This window comes from Gadus chalcogrammus, chromosome 23, assembly GCF_026213295.1.
Source record: "Gadus chalcogrammus isolate NIFS_2021 chromosome 23, NIFS_Gcha_1.0, whole genome shotgun sequence".
Classification (NCBI taxonomy): Eukaryota; Metazoa; Chordata; class Actinopteri; order Gadiformes; family Gadidae; genus Gadus; species Gadus chalcogrammus.
In genome coordinates this window covers 373,479-387,838 of record NC_079434.1, presented here as the reverse complement: position 1 = coordinate 387,838, position 14,360 = coordinate 373,479, and the positions used below count along the sequence as shown (strand labels likewise).

Genomic DNA, 14,360 nt, shown 5'->3' with positions numbered 1-14,360 from the left:
AGCTGGTTTGTCACCGCTGCCCCAAACAACCTGACCCTTAAACAACAATAAAAACAAAGGAGGTTATAATGGAGTTCAGGCGTCACAGAGCTTGAACCCCGCCCTCTCCACATAAATGGTGACTGTGTGGAGAGAGTCTCACACCTTCAAGTTCCTGGGGAACTCACATTCTCTGATGACATATCCTGGTCAGCTAAACACATCAGCTGGTGGTGAAGAACAACAACGACTCCACTTTCTGAGGGTACTCAAGAGAAACAAACTGGAGGAGAAGCTGCTGGTGACCTTTTACCGCTCCACCGTCGAGAGTGTGCTGGCCTTCTCCATCACTGTGTGGTATGCTGGCTGTACAGTGGCTGACAGGAAAAGGCTGCAGAGGGTGATAAGGTCAGCTGAAAAAACTATTGGCTCTCCTTTGCCCTCCTTGGATGACATTGCCAGCTCACGATGCATCTCAAGAACAAGAAAGATCATCCGTGACCACCTCCATCCCGGCCACCACCTGCTCAGCCTACTGCCCTCTGGTAGGAGGTATAGGAGCCTGAAGAGCAGAACCAACAGGCTGAACAAAAGCTTCTTTCCTTGGGCAATCAGGACACTTAACACTCATAAAACTTGAAACACAGATTCCTCTCTTTCTATAAAGTGCAATATGCTTACGGTCTTTATATTTATTTATTCTGACATTTATTTATTCGTTCCTAATGTTTTTCTTATTTCTGTCTTGTTTTTTTTACAATTTTTAACTTAAATTGCTTGTATATTTATTTATTTTAGTGCCGTCAGTTATTTAAACGCTTTATTAACGGCGGTTACAGGCCCAACCCAATTTTAACTTCGTACTTTTTTTAACGCGCGATTAACGCAATTTATTATTATTATTATTTTTATTTTTTATTTTTTCTTTGGCTCAAAACAAAGACAGCAGTAGCCTGACTGCTATGTTCAAGGCACTATATTTGTATGTTCATCAATAATTGCCACTATAGGCTTTTTTTTGTATCGTCTGTATTAATCAGTATATGCAATGTTTGTTATCAATAAAAAAACATTTGCACCACGGCAAGCCGCTGCACTTCTCCATGTTGATAAGAGCATTACAATGAGAAAAATTAATGGGACAAAGAAATCCAGGGATATTTAGCATAGAAAAAAATTTGCGATTAATCACGATTAATCGTGTGTTAACTATGGCATTAATGTGATTAATTGCGATTAAATATTTTAATCGCTTGACAGCACTCATTTATTTATTTATTTATTTTGTATGTGTAATGCACCTTCAGTTGGCACTCCCAATTTCGTTGTATAGGTGACTGTACAATGACAATAAAATCTATCTTATCTTACCACCAGTTGTTCGGTCACCGCACCCCCCTGCTCTACTACCCGATACAGCAGACCTCCCTTTGTGCTGAAGTGAGGGTGTGGCAGGCAACTCACGACTCCCTCGCTTGACCGTAGTGGACGAAGACGTGACTCCAGGCATGCTTCAGGGCGTGATTCTGCAGCTGGGTGCTGGCAAACTGTCCAGGTCGATCCGTTCCTCCCCCCCACATTGGGAAGAAATCTGAGAATTCAGTGAGAGGCGGGCTCTCGGCTCCTCCTGGTGGGCCGGTCTGTTCGGTGGCCGTCAGGGTGTCCGGAGTGTCCATGGGGGGTTCCGTGGGTCCCACTCGGGGGGTTCCGTGGGTCCCACTCGGGGGGTTCCTCCCGTCGAGTGGCCTGGGGTGCCCGGTGGGGTGGGGCTATCTCCCACGGGTCCGTCGTCCTCTGTGGACGATCCTGCTGGAGTTGAGTGGGTCACCCTAGCCCCGTAGGCGGGTCTGCTGGTTCGTCCGTGGCGGGTCCCGCAGTGGTCGGTAACCTGGTTCGGGGCTCCATAGTCTGGAGAATATGGGGCAGTCTCTCCCAATTAATAGGGTCACGGGGAGTGGGGTACGATCCCGGCCCGTGCCGTCTACATCCCTCGGGGGGTCCGCACTACAAGGTGGCAGGTCTCGTATGTGCGGGTGTCCCCGTGCACACAGGCGACCTCTAGTGACCTCTGGTGCGCTCAACAGGTGGTCAGGTCCTGACCGACCCTTGTCAGCGAAGGCCGACGGTATGGATACGTCCCAGTTTCCAGGACACTGTCGGGCTAGGTGTCCGGTCAGTCCGCAGCTGAATCACCGTCTGTCCTCTCGGGAGTCCTCGGAGAGGGTCGGCGGTCCCGGTGTGGGTGTTTGGGGCAGGGGATTCGGTCCTCGTCGGCCCCAGTGCGTCTCGGTGGGCCGTGAGGGGTGCCGGACGCTAAAACTCAGTTGTTGAGCCAACTGCCAGTTTTCAAATTGCCGGACCAGCTCATCTACCGTGTCGGGGTGATTGGTGGCGAGGGTTCTCCGGGCGTCGGGCATGAGCTGACAGTCGGTATTGTCTATCAACACCCTGTCCAGGAGGCTGGGTCCCTCTCCGTCTGCGAGCCATCTGCGGATCAGCCTCCTGTGTTGGGAGATTTGAGTCAGCACGGCGCCTCGGAAGTTAAATCGCCATTCGTGGAAGCGCTGGGCCCTGGCGACAAGACTATGTCCATAGTAGGCCAATATCGCCTTTTTCAAGGCTGGGTACTGGCTGGCGCGCTCCGGCGCCAGGTGTTGGCTGTTCTGCTGTGCGGGTCCGGTGAGGAAGGGGGACAGGATGTGGGCCCACCTTTTCCTCCGGCAAGCTCTCCCGACGTGCTGTCCTCTTGAAGACATCCAAGTAGGCATCCACGTCGGACCAAGTTTGGTGAGGCGGCTGGTCGGTGCGGAGGTCGAGGGCTCAAGAACCGTCCGTTGCGTGAGGCGTAGTACCGCCCCCAGGAGGAGGACGAGGCTCTCGGCGGTGTCCCTCTGGGTGGCCGTGGCCAGGGCTTGGTCCCGCTATTGATGCTGGGTGGCGGCCGCGGCCCCATCTGGGCTCTGCATGGGCAGTTGGGTTGGTAAACCTGAGTGGTCCGTAGCGTGGTCAGGTTGCCTGCATTCTCCACCATATGTGGCGACCCGGCCCCAGGAATGTCTTCTTCACGCAGGAAATCACTACACGCCAAGGTCCGTTCAAAGCCCAATAGGGCGTTTATTCATTAAGTAACGGAAAACCGCATGGGCCCAACACGGGGAAACCAAAAACCATACTGGAGACTCTGTGAGCCACGGTAGAGTCCAGGGAATTTTCTCTCCGGCCGGTCCGGTCTCATCCCTGGCGAGGGGGGTCAATCCCGTTGGTTATGCTCTCCCAGCGGTGTGTTCTGTGTCGGCGCACGTCGTCCGGGCGTGCGGTTTTCCTCTGGGTCGCTGGGGGATAGTCCGCTAGATCCACTGGTCTGTCTGTCCGTATAGGGTCCTGGAGGTACTCTACTCCGCTCGGACTCCCGGTTCTCTTCCCTGGGAGAACATCAAACAGCCTTTTAAAGGGTACCTGGTCTTCCTCGTCCTCTGCCGCAGGTGTTCTCCATTGCGCCGATTAGAGTGACGCAATGGACGCTCTCTGGCTCTGACTGGTGTATATCGGCGGTATACGCCCTCCACCTCCTCTCCCTTGGGCCGCCTGGCCTGAGGGTTTAGGACTTGGTTGCCACACTGTGCACGTGGGTGTTTGTGTGATGTTTACCTGTGTGTGTGTGTGTGTGTGAAGTTGCATGTGTGTGTGTATGTTTATATGTTTGTATACCTGTGTGCGTGTGTGTCTATATGTGTGTTTATATGTTTAACTGGATGTGTGTATGTTTACCTGTGCGTGTGTGTGTTTTATATTAACTTGTGTGCATGTGTGTGTATGTTTATCCGTGTGTATGTGTGTGTGAGTATGTTTACAAGTGTGTGTGTTTGTGTGTGCGCGTGTCTGTATGTTTCCTGTGTCTGTACTTACCTGTGTGTGTGTAATTTCACCTGTGTGTGTTTACTAACCTGTATGTGTGTGTGTGTGTGTTAGCCTGTGTGTGTTTGTGTACCTGTGATTCTGTGTGATTACCTGTTTGTGTGTGTTTACCTTTGTTTGGGTGTGTGTGCGTGTTTAGCTTTCAGTGTGTACCTGTGAGTGTGTGTTGCCCTGTGTGTGTGTGCATGTGTGTGTGTGTCTGTGTCTACCTGTTTGTGTGTGTGTGTGTGTGTGTGTGTGTTGTGTGTGTGGTGTGTGTGTGTGTGTGTGTGTGTGTGTGTACCTGTGAGTGTGTGTTGACCTATGTGTGTCCCCCAGGTGGTGGTGAACGCCCTGATCGGGGCCATCCCCTCCATCATGAACGTGCTGCTGGTCTGCCTCATCTTCTGGCTCATATTCAGCATCATGGGCGTCAACCTGTTCGCTGGCAAGTACGGCCGCTGTGTGAACCGCACGGGCTACGTGTACAACGCCTCCTTCGTAAACAACAAGACCGAGTGCCTGGCGCTCAACGACACTCACTTCTACTGGAGCAAGGTCAAGGTCAACTTCGACAACGTGGGCGCGGGCTACCTGGCGCTGCTACAAGTGGTGAGCTGGCGTTTAGTGTAGTTCTCCTATCCATTCTCATTCTGTTCTCTGTCCTCCCCTCAACTCTCTCTTCTTGTATTGTTCTCCTGTCTCCTCTACTGATCTCTACCCTCCTTTCCTCTCCTCCTCTCATCCTCTCTCCTTTCCTCCCCTTCTCTCCTCTCTCCTCTCCTATCCTCCCCTGTCTCCTCTCCTCTTATCTCCCCTCCTCTACTCGTCTGATCTCCTCCCCTCCCGTCCCCTCCCCTCTCCTTCTCCTCCCCTCCTCCATTTCTGATAAAGATGTGTAACATAGTGAATCAAGGCTTGTAAACAGTAAACATCTAGAACTTAATTGAACAGGTGGGGGTTTGACATCTAAAATAACTTCAGATCCTTCTTACACCTCCATGTCTGCTGCCTCTCTTATTGTCTCTCCATGTCTGCTACCATCTCTCCACCCAAATTTGTTGTATTTTTCCATTTCCTTTTCCTTTTTTCCTACGTAATTATAACCTTTTAAAATAATTTTGCCCGCGCTTGCCCATTATTCTCTCTCTCTCTCTCTCTCTCTCTCTCTCTCTCTCTCTCTCTCTCTCTCTCTCTCTCTCTAGTCAACTACCTCTCTCTGCCAGTCTTCTAGATATATAAAGTAAAGCAGCCAATCCACATGACTTCACTGGAACAATGTGGACCGGCATCAGTCATCCGTATAATGACGGCAATTATGTGCCTCACTAACAGTTCAACTGCCTGCATGGGAGTCAAGAATTTATCTACTTTTTCTTCCTCCTCTCGCTCTCTTTTCTATCTCACTCTATCGCATTTCTCATAATATTTATCCTCCAAAAGTCCTTCCTTTGCTCCATCTTTCTCCTCCTCTTTCACCCTCTCTCTCCCCCTCTCACTTTCTCTATCCGCTTGCTGTCGTATTTGCCCTCCTACGCTCCCACTTTCGTCTACCTCCTTCTTTCGAAGCGGTTCCCCCTCTCTCTTTCCTTTACCTTTCTCTCCTTCAATCTCCAACTATTTTTTCTTTCTTTATTTGCGGCTTGAGCTGTACTTTCTTTCCGCCCCCCCACACTCATATTACCCCATCTCTCTCAATCTCTCTCTGACTTTCTTTCCTGTCTCTTCGTCAATCTAGCTGTCTATCACTCTCAAGCACTCTTTCTCACTCCTCTATATATTACCCTCTCTCTCTCTCCCACTCTCTCTCTCTCACTCCTCCTCTGTCTATATATCTCACTCTCCTTCCCTCTCACTGTGGAGTCCCTCTGAGTCTCCAATCAATCTGCCTCTGAGAGCTTTATATTTTTAGAGCTGATCGGGTGTGTGTGTGTGTCTGTGTTTGTGTGTGTGTCACATTGTATATGCATGTACATGCATGTTTGTGTGTTTGTTGCTGTGTGTGTCTTTGCGGGCAGGTGGGTGGGTGTGTGTGTGTTTGTGAGCGAACATGTGTCTGCATGTGGGTGTGAGTTGCTGGTTCTGTGTGTTTGTGTGTGTGTATGTGTGTGTGTGTGTGTGTTTTTGTGTATCTGTGTGTGTGTGTTTGTGTGTGTGTATGTGTGTGTGTGTTTTCACAGTGTGTGTGTGGGGGGCTGAAAGGTAGAGTATGAAAGTATGGATGGAGGGATAAAGGATGAGAGTTGACTCGGAGGACTTGGAGGACCATCAAGGGGGCACGTTAGCGGAGGGAATCAAAGTTCTATCCAGAAAATAGACAATGGTCCATGGTTCTCAATCAAAGGTTTAGACAAAAGACTGGTCCACGTTTCTGAATCAGAGTTTTTTCAGACAAAAGACTGGTCCACGTTTCTGAATCAGAGTTTTTTCAAGACTGTGTTCCCTGTCTGTCTGCTTCATGTGTTTATGTTTTTTTAATTTATTTTTTTCCCCTATATTTTGGGGACTGATATCGAGCGGTTATTCATAGGTATGATCTGTTTCGTACAGGTTATGACACACTTTTACCCTTTTTTTTGTCCTTATAATGCAAAACACAGAGAGAAGGGAGAGAGGAGCTTTAATCAGCCTTAACGGGGGACTCATAACAGCGGCTGCCAGCTCACTTAATGCCATCTGATGAGCAATATGGAAATGGTTGGGGTGAAGGAGGGGGGGGGCTCGAGAGAACGACTGAAAGAGAGGGCGAGAAACTGAGAGAGAGAATAAGAGCGAGAGAGATGTAGAGTGGGTTAAGACAGTGAGACTCTGAGTGCTTACACTTGATTTTTGGCCTCTAAAGAACTTAAGAGTTTTCGGTGGAAGAATGGTCGCCTAGCAACAAGTCAATCAACTCCTCGCCGGCGCCTCTCTGTGTGTTTGCTTGGTTGGCCCGGCAACGGTTGGCGGGGGCAACCCTGCCATTAGCATCTGGAAATAACTCTGCACTGCAGAAAATGACCCTGCAGGTGAATGGTCTCTCAGCAAGGGACTGAACCGCTGGTGAGGGAATTCAACCCCTTAGTCCTGGTAATATATTGGTTCACTGCCCTGCCCCTTGAGCAACCGGAGATAAGAAGCAAAAACCAAACCCTCTCTGATGAAGTGGAAGACAGCGTTCTCCAGAAAGAACAATCGAAAGCCAGTTTAAAAACAAAAGTGTTTTGGTGAAGCAAGACCATTTCCTGTCAGAAAGTGTACTACCTGTTAGGATTGTCTGATCGCCTTCACCTCTAGAGGTTGTTGGATCGTTAGTCCCAATGCCATAAGCTTTTAATTGGTCACAGCTTGACGTTGGCAAAATACCACCCATGATAAAAGTAGGTTTGAACCCGTCAAGCTGCTGTCTATTCTGATTGACAGGCACGCCCTCGCTCTGCTATCCTCTCTCCCCTCCGTTATTTTGACCGCTGATTCCGTCTGTTCATGCAGTCCTCCTGCTCTTTCTCCCCTTCACTAAATATATTTTGTTCTTCCGCGCCATGATTCCTCTTAGGCTGTTTTCTTCTCCTAAGGAGGAAGTAATATAGCCATATAGGTATTTTTGAAAGGGTGCTAAGTTCCAATGATAAAGCTTGAGCGGAATGCGTTTCCATGGCAGCCCCTCTATACGCTGCGCAAGTCTCTACCAGAGCACTGTTTTCCTTGATGCTATAATCACACCGTCTCCCTGCCTCCACTCCCTTCTTTATCGTCCTCAAGGACATGGGCAACACAGGGAGTTTGTGGGTCAGAGAGCGACAGAACATATCGGTGACCACGCTAGCTTACCGAAAGAACTGCAGAACTACTTATATGCCAATGACTCGGAAAAAACTACACCGCCTTATCTTGTTGAAACCTATAACATCAGAGCAGCGCGCTGAGCCTTTGTAGCGTGGCCAAGAAACCATGTCTACCTTCAAACCTACAAGGACATTTCTGCTACCGTTGAAACTCTTTCAACTCGAGCGTACAAGGTATTCATCCATTGGAAAGCAGCGAGCAAAGCACTTGGTTCCTATTGATAGCCTCCATAATAACCACCATTGATAGCCTCCATTTATAGCCTCCATTGATAAGCTACATTGATAACCTCCATTGTTAACCTTTATTGATAGCCTCCATTGATAGCCTCCATTGATAATCTCGATTGATTATGTCTTATCGGGGCCTTAGTCGGTTTCATCCATGGCTGTGGATCTATGAAGATGAAGGTCCATGATGAGGTTGGTTTGATGACACTGGTTCTGTGGTTTGTGTATTCAAGGCTACGTTCAAAGGCTGGATGGATATCATGTATGCAGCTGTGGATTCGCGCTCGGTGAGTTGACACGCAACAAAGATTCACAATGTAAGAAAAACACATACTTACCTTACCTTACCGCAAACGTGCGTGTGCGTGGGTCCCAGGTAGAGGAGCAGCCCATCAAGGAGGTCAACCTCTACATGTACCTCTATTTTGTCATCTTCATTATCTTCGGCTCCTTCTTCACCCTCAACCTCTTCATCGGCGTCATCATCGACAACTTCAACCAGCAGAAGCGAAAGATAAGTATCACTAACGAAGCGGAGAGGAGTGCAGTATATTTCAATCACTCATGATAACCAGACAAATAACTTTTTGTTCTGATGGCTGTAGTAAAAGAACATTTAATTGGTTTAGTTTTTCCTATTGTTTACCCAAAAAAAAAGGAACTATGCACACATTCTGAAAACTTGAAGCTTGTGTGTGAACTACAAGACTACAAAACTCAAAGCACAAATCTCATAATTTAGCACACTTACTTACTTTTTACGGTTTACCTGTAAAACAATGGCCTTCAAAATGCCAGACTCAATTACCAATTAGTCTCACTCAATTCTCAGCTGTTCAAACTCAACTGACAAAACACTTAAATCATGTGTGAAAGCATAAAAGAGGCCTCAGGTGAGCTCTACTGTGTTGTTGATGTGGTCCTCTGGGCTGATCAGGATCGGAGTTAAAGGCCGCACCACATTTATATTCTTGTTTTTATTTTTGTTGGCCTACGAAAGCTTTATCTGCAGTCAGTTCAGCTGAAAATTTTACTGTATTACGTTAACAAATAACTATTTGCTTTGTTACCTTTTTGTACTTGTGCACTGATTTCATCATTACATCCCCCGAAAGACAGTCTAAACATTTTCTTAATCTAGTGTTTCTCATTTTACTTCATCAGTGCATTTACTGTACTATGACTTATGCCAAAATAGGTAACATAAGTGTATTCTCAGACTCCAACAATGTTGCAGTATCAACTAAAGGTGTACACAATGACTCTGGGATGCTGGGATTGTGAGTTTAGCCCATTGGAGTTCATTGGACAGACAAATATGCATTGTATCGTATTGTGATATGTTTGTGTCAATGCAATATTTAAATGATATATTCACAGTATTGTATTACAATATGGAAACAATCTTTATTCTGTGTGCACCCAACAATTGCAACCTATTCAACTTTAAAAAAGGAAGCTATTTCTAAATAATTGTATACATTTGAATATGTAACATGGCCTCATGAAGCCAAAACATCTGCAACCAGTATTTTGATGGAAGTGTTTTAAATTGATCACACCAGTGCTACACACCAGTGATGCTCTGTAAGAGATATTCATATGATAGATGTGATTATAGTTTTGGTGGAAATAATTGGTTTTGAGGAGAGAACATGGTTTTGAGTGCAGTGTTTCGTTTTGAAAGAGATTTGTGGAGTTTTGACTAAATGGTTAACTCTTTTCAGTTTTTTGTTTAGACTTTTGAGAAATGTAGCTACAGTTTCAGAAAATGTTTTAAAAAGATTGAGAAAAAAAGAATTTAGATAGTATAAGATAAGATAAGACGATATTTTACCAATCCTTTCAGAAGTAAGTTAACACACACTTGATCAACAATAGGTTGAAGTGCAGTAGTCGGTTCTTCCTTTAGCTCCAGTTAGTTTACACTGTTGCAGATTAAACCGCTCCACATCATTGGCAGCCATCTTGGTTGTTGTGCTAAGATGCCTATGTTAGATAAATGTTTGTGTTTTGCAAGAGCAAATTAAACCTAAGAACGCCAATGCTTGTGGTTCCCAAGAGGAACAGGAAGTCAGTTTAAGACATGTGTCATCCCATAGCCTCCTGCGTTGTAGTTTTTTACGATTGCATGAACACTAAAATCTAAAGTATCACACAATTGTCAAACAATTACACTCAAAACGCAAAATCTTGTCCAAATGTGCACTAGTATAAGCCCAATATCAGCCTCACACGTTTTGCAAAACAATACACACAGTGATTTTCAAAACACTAAACACTTGTTTACAGTGACGTGTAAAATAATAAAAACTAGAACTTACCCATGGATATGTGCATTGCTACTACATGTCAATATTAGGATGTGCGTGAGGTTAGAATTTGTAAAGATCACAGGCAAAGCATTGCACAAGCATGCATGTTTCTGCTACATGCAGAAACATGCATGTAGGCACACACACACACACACACACACACACACACACACACACACACACACGCGCATACCTAGCGCCCTATCTTGCATCCAGCGCAATTGACATTCTACACCGACGCATGTGTCGTTGCTAGTTTGCAACTGGCGCAGAGCGTTCTTTTCCCTACACACGCGTCGCTAAGTTAGGGAATGATCTTGCGTCCTAAGGGGCGGTTCAGCGAAAGGAGGAGGCGTGTTTTGGTGCAAACGTTCCCTAGTGCTACTTTCAGTTTCAGAAAACCATTCCGCCAGAAACCAGGAAATACCTGGTTTAAACTCAGTGGCTGCGTTTCCATTCCCCTGCGTTTATGCAAAATTTGAGGTGGTTTTTGACTTATTCGAAAGAGAGTAAGGGCCCTATCTTGCATCCAGCGCAATTTACTTAATCACTGGCGCATGTGTCGTTGCTAGTTTGCAACTGGCGCAGAGCGTGCTTTTCCCACCTGCGCCATGCGTCAGTAAATTAGGGAATGATCTTGCACCCCCAAGAGGCGGTTCGGCAAAAGGAGGAGGCGTGTTCTGGCGCAAACGTTCCCTGGTGCTATTTTGAAGTTTCAGAAACCACTTGCGCCACAAACCAGGAAATACCTGGTTTAAAGTCAGTGGCACGTTGTACAGATGCTATTTTAAGGGCGCATGCATAATGTTGCTTGTGCACCTCACGCATACACTTTGTTTCTCTCTCTACCTAGCCACACCTTGGTAAATTATTTGGGAAAGAACAGCCGATACAGCGGTAATAAGTTGTACTTTTAAATCAATGCATCTGCAAACACCTTACAGAAAACACATATTTTCTCGACACAGATATCATGTACATGCCCCTAACTTTTAGGATTGATGAGTATTTGATCGTGAGAAAACATTGTTTTACCGCGAGTGAGTGTTAAAAAGAATGAATGAATGCGGGCGTGCGTGCGTGTGTGTATGTGTAAAATAATTAATGAATGCGCGTGCGCGTGTCCATCTGTTTAAACTATTGCTGTCAAGCAATCGCATTGATGTCATAGTTGACTCTGACTCCACCCATTCCAAGTACATGGACGCGCAGTCATGCACGAGCGCGAACACAGATGCGCGAGAGCGAGCCAGGCTAGCTAGGTTGGAGTTTTGGGTTGTCTTCTAGTGCTAGGTCCAAATGTGGATTAGCTAGTTAGCTAGCTCCAGTAGCTACCGCAGGATAACAACAAACAGAAGCTTGCTCTGAGTACGTGCACGAAGGGGTCACGAGCGGGGGAGGGGGAGTGCAGTACGACCGTTTGATTGACGTACTTACTGTCCAATGCCACTCGGTGGTTCTGGAAATCTTTGGCTGGAGTTTTTCGAGCCCTGCCCGTTCCACAGATGATTGACTTGTTTAATTTTCATGTCAGTACTGCTAACTCAGTGGCTGTAAGCGGGTTATGATAAGGATTTCAAGTAATTTTGCAAAAATGGCCAAAAAAGAGAATTACATACCCAACCTTTAAATGACGAACCAGTGTTTGTGACGTCACCCGTTTATTTTCACAGTCGTGGCGATCTTTGTAGACGTTGACTCCGCCTGCTCCCGGCTATCCTGTACAACACAGGACTGTATGCAAAAATCTAGTTCAACATCTGACCTGTGAAGGGCAGTAATACGCTAAACAGCGTCTAAACTGCCGAAATCTTTCAACAAAAATGGTAGACCTCTTCACTTTGATTAGTGTTGCTACTGGCTTTTCAGGCATACAGACATCCATCCAAACAAATTACAGGGGATTTTAATTTTGTTTGAAATTGATCTTTGGAAAAAGTTACAGCCCTAATACATTACAAATAAAAATGGTAATTTTCATAAAAAAGAAAAAGCATTTCAAAGTAGAGATTGAGCTTCCTTCATTGGTCTTACTTACGTGTCAGTGTCCCAACATGCTGTTTGTAGCCCTGGCTTGGTGTTTCCCATTCTCTATTCAGCCCTCAGCTCCACCCACAAGGACCTGCCAGGACTGCAGGCAGGTACTGGGGCCATCACAACCATTACAAATAAAATATACTTTAACACTATTCAGTATGCTGGGCTTTTTGTTTTTGAACTAAGTGACTGTTCTCCATGTATCAGATGTATATATTTAATTAATAATGTACATTAGTGCAGCTTTTAATCTGTTATTGCTGACATCAAAACATTGCAATAATGAAAGTATAGTTTTTAAAAGTTTTTAAACTTTAAACTAAGCTTCCGTAAACCTCAGAATAAAATGATACTACTGCAAACAGCTGTAAGAGCTACTATAAGAACCCAATATCATTTTACCATGGAGTACACCTCCCACAGGCCTAGGCAGTGTCCTGGAGGAGAAATCAAAGATAATAGCTGTGAAAGAAAAGATTCAGAATGGCCTGTCTTGGTTTAAAGCCCACTCGCCACCACGACAAGGTGCAGGCCAGGAGTGGGCACATATAAGACTGGAAAAACGACTGAAGAGCACAAGACATAAGGCGTTTTACCTCTTAATTTTTCCTCCAGACAAAGGGTTTCAAATCTATGCTCCAATACAGTAGCGACCGGTGCCCCTTTATTTCGGTTGGGCAGAAATTACTGGCGTATGACCACACCCACAATTTATATATATTTTTAACATGTATATTTTGAGCTACATTAAACATGTTAACTAAACTAATAGTGAGTAAGAATTAAAACTAAACTAATAGCCTAATGTTACTGCACGCTTTTGAAGTGCCATCCGCAACACTCGTCGTATGATGTCGGGCTAATTAGAATAGCCTATGTTCAATGGAAACTCCAACTCTGCAAAGTCAAAAAATTCAAAGGACAAATTCGACATGATAGGGAAGTTATTTCTTCCATATTTATTTTAATAACCTAACAACAATTTAACAACAGGCTTAGCGAGTGCATTGCAAATACATGAAAAGTAGAAATACAAGTCATCAATCAAGCAGACCTTCGATTTGGAACTTGGCCCGACGATTTGTGCAAATCTCTCAATAACAACACTTTTCAAATCAGGTATTTCTCAATAACAGCTGTTTAAATCAGGTGTGAAATCAGGTATACAATTTTAATACCTGAAATAAATAAATAAATAGGCTTCAATGCCAAAAGATACAGGCGGAGTAATTCGATTTTAAACAACAACAGTCCTAGAATATGACCATCGGGCAGACTACTTTACGACCATATGGGCGTCTTATAGCGCGGATTGCAATTCTTATTGCAGCCTGCAGGGTAATGCGAGAAACATACGGAGGGACGCGTTCATTGAGCTCGCCTGTCACACATTGCATGACACGTTAAACTCAACTAGTATCGCCACCATCAATTTGATATCAACAGACCAAAAATAGTCGGAAAGCCTACAGAAACTAAAACGACTACAGATAGTTAATGTGACAATCACATTATTAAAAATAAACTTGGTGCAATGATTTACTGAGGAACTATTTTTTTTGGGAGCATGCTTTTGCAGGGAGTTCGCCGATCCAATAGATGATCTACCTCATTCATGTTGTCGACTCGTTTTCGTTTGTGTGCCTCCGGCATGTTTGTTAGCAAAGTTATCCTTCTCCTCTTCGCTACCAGACTTCTTGTGCGCGGCACGTGAGGTGAGGTGGGAGGTCACTCGAGTCATGACTCATCACGCAAACACACTACAGCCAATGAACGGTGTAAAATGAAATTATGCTCTAGTGCAGTGGTTTTCAAACTGTGGGGCGCGCCCCCCTGGGAGGCGCCAGAGTTCTTCAGGGGGGGCGCGACGTGAGAAAAAAATTATCCGAAAAAAACCCTGAAAGACGATGATTCAAATCATCAGTCGTACTTCAACTGTAGAAGTAACATAACTAAATCAATTTTCAACCGTTTATCTTCGTGCAAACCATTTAACAAATCTACACACTTGTATCTTCAATATATCTAAACAGAATTTCGATATCATTTAAAATGTCTTCAGAATCGCAGTTTTAGTTTC

The 14,360-nt window shown here is 45.3% G+C and overlaps 1 pseudogene; it reads left to right on the top strand.

The window, feature by feature from the left end:
• Nucleotides 1–14,360, top strand: part of LOC130376779 (sodium channel protein type 4 subunit alpha-like) — a 257,529-nt pseudogene that overhangs the window by 205,740 nt on the left and 37,429 nt on the right.